Genomic DNA, 6,903 nt, shown 5'->3' with positions numbered 1-6,903 from the left:
TGTTTATATATTTGAAGAATCTTTGAAATAATGTGAAGTTGGTTAATGAAAAAATGTAATTTTTGCATTTTCCATTATTTTTTATGCTGCTAAAATTGAAATTTTCGAAATAATTCAAAAAATTTTTATGATAATCCTGCAGGGCATTCAAAACTCAGAATTTTTCTTCCCTTGACTTTTTTCATTTCGTACGTCATTTGGCTTCAAATGTTATATTTTATGTGTTTTTTGGAATTTTGTAAATGCCTTAACTCTAGTAACTTTGGGTTGTGTGAAAAAAAGTCATTAGGAAAAATTGTTCGAGCTTTTATAGTAATACGAATATCCGTAAAAAGAATTTTTGAATCATGAAAAAAGTGGTCTTAAAAATATTCAAAGTGCGCTCACATTTTGGATTTTTATCAAAAATGGCTGGTCAACGAACTGTACCTTTAGTTTAGAACACTAAGAGTGTACCACAGTCCAATCTAAAGAATAATTTTGTCAAAAGTTATCGTGCTCAGAGACAGACACTCATACAGCTAGACAGGCAGAAACATTTGTAAAAACCTATTATTTCGGGTTCAGTAGTCTCAAAACGTTGATATTTGACAAGATCTGAGGGGTTTAAATTTTACACCAATCTAATTCCTTCTCTGCTAAGAATGTAAAAATTAATTAATTTGTCATAAATAATTAATTGATGGCTCTTTTTTAATCTTGAAAAATACAATTTACAAACATAAAAAATTTAATTTTTTGAAATCCCACACGCTAGACGAAAAATAAATTAAAAGACAAAAGTTGTGATGAAAATGTGTACGCAGCGGGCAGAGTTTTTTTACTTTTAATGATGAGGACCATTTCGCTGGCTCCACGAACCACGCAAATTTAACGTTTTTAGGCCAAATATTTAGAGCAGAATTCGTTCAAATCTTTTCAACTTAAATTAGAATTTGTGCATCACCGGAAGTACCTGATTTACAAAAAAAAACACTGGCGCGGCTAGCTAAATGTTTCACTGGCCCCAACATGATTCAAAATTAACTTTATATAGCTGCATTATTTTCGTCTTGATTTGTTCAAATTTGTCCAACCAACTTCAAACCCTAAAAACTATCCCCCCTGCAGAAAACGCCATGACGGGGCCAGTAAAAAGTTTCGCAGGACTTTAGATTATTCAAAATCAACCATATATGGGTGCATTATTTTCGTGTTAATTTTTTCAAATTCGTGCAACCAACTTTAACCGCTAAAAACTACCTCCTGTGCGAAAAACATCATTACGGGGCCAGCGAAATGGTTCGCTGACCCTCACATTATCAAAAATTAACTTTATATGGGTGAATTATTTTCGTCTAAATTTGTTCAGATTAGTTCAACAAACTTCAACCCTTTAAAACTACCCCCTGTGCGGAAAACGCCATTGCGTGGCCAGCGAAACGTTTTGGTGGTCCACCATTGTGTTTTCCACAAAGGGGGTAGTTTATCGGAGATGAAGTTGGTTGCAAAAATTTTAACGAATTAAGAAGAAAACAATACGTCCATATAAAGAGGGATTTTGGATAATGCCGGTTCCAGCCAAACGTTTCGCTGGCCCCGACCTTATCCAAAATCAACTTTAAATGTACAAATTATTTTCGTCTTAATTTGTTTGAATTTATGCAACGAACTTCTACCCCTAAAAACTAACCCCTGTGCGGAAAACGCCATGCAAGGGCCAGCGAAAAGTTTTGCTGGCCCCGAAATTATCCAAAAGCAACTTTATATGGGTGCATTATTTTCGTCTCAATTTGTTCAAATTTGTGGAACCAACGTTTCGCTGGACCGACGATTGTGCTTGCCGCATAGGGATTAGCTTTCAGGGGTTAAAGTTGATTGTACAAATCTAAACAAGTTACGACGAAAATAATAGGCCCCTAATAATTTCATTTTGGATAATGTTGGTGCCAGTGAATCATTTTTCTGTACCCACCATGATGTTTGCCACATATGGGGTAATTTTTAAGGATAGGAGTTGGTTGCACAAATTTGAACAAATTTAAAGGAAAATAATGCGCCCATATAAAGTCAATTTGGATAATGGCGGGGGGTAGAAAGTGATGAAAGATACGGGAAAAACAATTTGAAAAAATGGACAGTTTTTTCGCTATACAGCGCTAAGCGCTCAATTTAGTGAAAAAAATGAATTTTTCTTGATGCTGGAAGAGGGGGAAACGACGGCAGAGCGAGTTAGGTGCCAAATGCTAGTTTGATAATGATGCATGCTGTGCGCATCCCAAAACTGCCGAACGCTAAGCACAAGAATTGAATTTAATGAAACGTTACTGCTATAACTTTGAGAATTGTGGCCTGGTGAAACCAATATCAAATGAGAATCATCTTATAATGATATACAGCTCGCGCTGGACTAATAAGCCAAACGCTAAGCGGTCGAGATAAAGTCTAAAATTCGAAACATACTTCCGTGCGCGCAGATAAGGTGCTAGCGTCTAATCGAAACAAAGTGCGGTTATTTTAAAGATATATATCGCGTGCTTCTTAAAACATCTCAACGCTAAGCGCTAAAGATTTTAATTTAATAGAACGTCACTGCTATAACGTTAAAAATGGTGCCTCGGCGAGGTCAATATTAAATGAGATTAATATTATAATGATATACTTTGCGCTCTGATCTAACCGACCGAACGCTAAGCGCTCGAGATGTAGTCTGAAAATTAAAAAAAGCTTAAAGTTTAATATTTTTACTCAAAAGTGTAGGCAAACGTGTGTGTTCTGTAATGCTGAAAGTAATTTTAATATACCTAGGCTTTCAGTGGAGTGTACAGTCAATATCTATATTGCTATGTATATCTTCATTCCGGAGGAGACTAGGACCTGTTTTAATCATTTAGATGAACGTGGCTTCATGTTAGCGCCTTTTCTTCCTGGGTTATAAGTAATCACTAAGTAATTAATTAATAGATAGATAATAGCAGATGCTTATGTTATTGCAGAAACATCGTATCAAACAAAAATTCTCATAAAGGTTTTGGTGTTGAGGAAAACAATAGTGACGAAAATTTTGTAGATACGTTTGCTGCTACCAAGGAACAGTTTTGAGAATTTTATACATTCTGGGAACCAATTTCTCGGTTACATGGACAGGGTGTAAGATACGTCAGGAAAAATGATCCGGTAACTTTTCATTGCAAGATGCGTTAGGGACCTTCTGATGAATTTCCGAAAGTAATTTTCCACTATTCTAGCCGGCAAACTACAAGCATGGCCATTGCTACGGCGAGAGATTCTTTAATGCAGCGATTTATGTCTGAGAATATTGGACTAACAGCGGTTACCAGAGAGGAAAATGTAGAAAGACATGTGAGATCATTTGCCAATGAACTCTACAGTTCACAACCAGAAATTCCCAGAGCGATTGCTATCATAGATGGCACTTATGCTTACACGCAGAAGAGCAGTAACTTTCGCGTACTGCAAAAATCATTCTGTAAGCATAAGGAACGTCACTTGGTGAAACCTGCTGTCATTGTTGCTTCAGGCAGGTATATACTTGATATGCAAGGACCTTATTTTTTGTAGTCACGAAACAATGACGCACTAATGCTCATCAGTGAATTTGAAAAGCACGTGATGGGCATGAGAGCTTTTTGCGAAATTCGCGATATTTTTATTGAGGACAGAGGATACTGAGATGCCTAACCGCTGTTACAACGATTGGGTATTGAATCCAAGATACCGCAATTTCTCCAAACAGGTTAGATCCAATTGTCAACGGGAGAAGCGAACGAAGCATGGGTCATAACGAAATCGAGATGGATTGTTAAACCTAGAAACGGACACTCAAAATCCTTTCTAAGTTCTTGACCAAACGATTTCAATAGATCGCCTATGTAATCTCGTGGATTTCTTCCTTATTGGCGGTGCCATGATTAACAGATATCATCCTGTTATCGAGATGCAAGACGCTACCGTAGAAGCTGCAAGGGAATAGTTAGCAACATCTCGTGAGGCTAATGCCATGCAAGCATGCGTAGAAGTTGACAATATGAGTTACGGAAATGCAAACTGGAATGGCCTATATGAACAACGAGCACCAAAATGTCCTCGCCTTACAATTGACGAACTACGCAACATCAAGATTGGGGTTTGTCAAGTTCAACTTGGACCGTTTTATATTCGAGATGAGCTTCAAAGGGATGATAATGAAGAGTTTCAACTAGAAACGTTACGTAATGAACGTGGATTAATCAGAGTAGGAGTATATTCTCGTTACCAAAATGCGACAAGATACCAACTGTGGATAGCGTTCAATGAAGTTGTTGATCTAGGGCCAGATAATAAGAAAAAAATTATCGGCTATTACTGTACATGTAAATTAGGGGCCAGAACTCTGGGCATGTGTGCACATATCGCGAGGGTTTTATGGTTCCTAGGCCACGCACGTTACTAGAAAAACTTTAAGTATCCCCAATCAACATTTCTACATGGGATTTTGGAGCTGCCAATAGAGATTAGTAGGTAAAGAAACAGAAACACAAATCATTTAATGTATTTTATGAGTAACAAATCATTTGCTAATCAGATTTCACCGAACTTTTGGAAAAAAAAGAACTTTATACAAATTTCTGCGTTTTAACAGCAAATAACAGTTTTGAGATCACTGTTTTCTTATGGTATTCTGGAATCATAAGGATCATCTTCCCTCGAGATAAAAGTTTCCTTCTTCCATCATACTCTTCTTAATTTTAATTTTGCACCAAAAAAAAAACTTTTAAGAAATTCCACTTTTCTAATTATTAATAACAATTTCGAAATGGCTATTCTTTAATAGTTTCCACGAACCATAAAATCTATCCCCCGAGCGCACAGTGGTACCTGTCAATGGAAAAATGGGACATGGTAAAAAAATTTGCGAAAATCGAGACGAAATTGATACCTATTAGGTTTTTTGGGTCGCTGAACAAGAAAATTATGTCAGAAGAATCGAGACTTGATTCTAAGTGCAAAATTTTTGCAATTCACTTTTTTTCGCAATATTTTTGCAAAAAAATGTTTTTTGTTAAAATTGCATAAGAAAGCAAATTTCAACAGATAAATAAGCAAATTTTTATATTTGAAAAATTTTCCAATGGTTTTTACCCTTGCAGAATTAGGACATGGTAAGAAATGTGCCAGAATCGAGTATGATGTCAAGAAAATCAATGTTTGCCATAAAATGCAAAAGTTTGAAATCAAAATATTTCTTCGCAATATTTTTACAAAAAATTTGTTTAATATAAATTGAATAGGAAGTTAATAATTATAATAGGTAATGGAACAAATTTTCTTATTTGCAAAATTTTTCTAGAATACTTATTTACCTTGCAAAAAAGCATAAGGCATTCATCCTAAAAAATCCAATATTGTCATTGAGTGCAAACGTTTTGTCAGTTGAAATTTTTGCGCACAATTTTTGCAAAATTATTTTTTTCTTTAAATACTCGTCTTTGAAAAAAAATAATTTTAACAGATAATTAAATTTATTTTTTCTCCAGCGAAATTATTGTGGAGTATTTTTGTATCTTGCAAAAAAACAGAATAATTTTTAAGCACTCAATATTCACTCATTAATTATTTTTTCGTTACTTTTTATGGTTGCTTATACCAAGCAGAAAATCCAAATAAATAAAATATTCCATTAAAAGTAAAAATGTTGTAAATTTAATTTTCAACAAACAATTGAACGATTTTCCAGAAAAGTTAAATTTTGAATAAATAGCAATATTTATTCAAAAATTCAACAATTATAATTTTTCTGTGACTCGAAACACTGTAATGAAATAATCTAAAAACAGAATGTAGCCTTTTTAAAATTCATAAGTGACTAACGAAAAAGTCTTATATAACGTTTAAAATGTTTCTATTTAAATTTTTTCTATTTAAAATTCTAAAACCGTTATGAGAAAAGAGAGTTCTTTTAGAAAAAAAATTACTCAATATTCAAATACTTATAATAGAGTGACAGTATATTAATTTTAATAAGAAATAATTCATGTTGTAAATGTGATAAATACTACATGATATAAACAATAATTATGATATATAATAATGATATATAAATAATACATAATGAGATATGTAGATAATACACATTCCTCTCTTAACAGCATAAATGGCAACATCTTCCATGTTTACTTTTCTATTCAGTTTTCGGGAAGATATGAGGATATGAGGATATGAGGATGCTGGAAAGCTCTGCGAGCAGTATTGCCATCATTGCTGTTGCCACTCCCTTGTTTGGGCTGATCGACTTTTAAGTGAAGCCTTGTTTTGAATCCATTTTTGATGTACTTCTTACGCTCCAAAAATGCTGGATACAAAGGATTTTTTGGTCCAAGTGACCATTGTTTGATTGGCAATATACAACCAAGATTGTAAATGCATTCGAAAAATCGGATTCTAGCATGCAAGGAAAAGATACCACACTGCAGTGCATCTTCTCTTATAGGTGCGTTTAAGCACTTGTCTATACTGTTGAAGTCTTTTGATGTTAATCTACAAATATAGCATTGTTGAGAAGAATTCGTCCCTGTTATTGCATTGACGGATTCAACATCAAACATTGTGGGAAATATCTCGTGTCTGATCGTGAGATTCGTAGATCCAATGCTCATTTTGAACTCCACAAGATTATAAATTTGCTCATCAATCCACTCTCTTTCCGCAACAATAACTTTGGAATTCTCCTTTACAAACTGGAGTCTCAGAGGCTTGGAATATTATGGCGATGATGAAGTTGGATTTTGCCATATAATTTTTTTCTCGTTAGTGATGCAATCAATGCATACGAGGGTGGATTGATAAGTTTCCGGCCTGACCAAGAGATGGCGCCACTAGGCCTACCTTGAGGTGGCGTTCTATAGTACCATCCTTAGATAGCTT

The sequence above is a fragment of the Belonocnema kinseyi genome, chromosome 4 (assembly GCF_010883055.1).
Source record: "Belonocnema kinseyi isolate 2016_QV_RU_SX_M_011 chromosome 4, B_treatae_v1, whole genome shotgun sequence".
In the NCBI taxonomy this organism is placed as follows: Eukaryota; Metazoa; Arthropoda; class Insecta; order Hymenoptera; family Cynipidae; genus Belonocnema; species Belonocnema kinseyi.
This window is presented reverse-complemented; position numbering follows the sequence as displayed.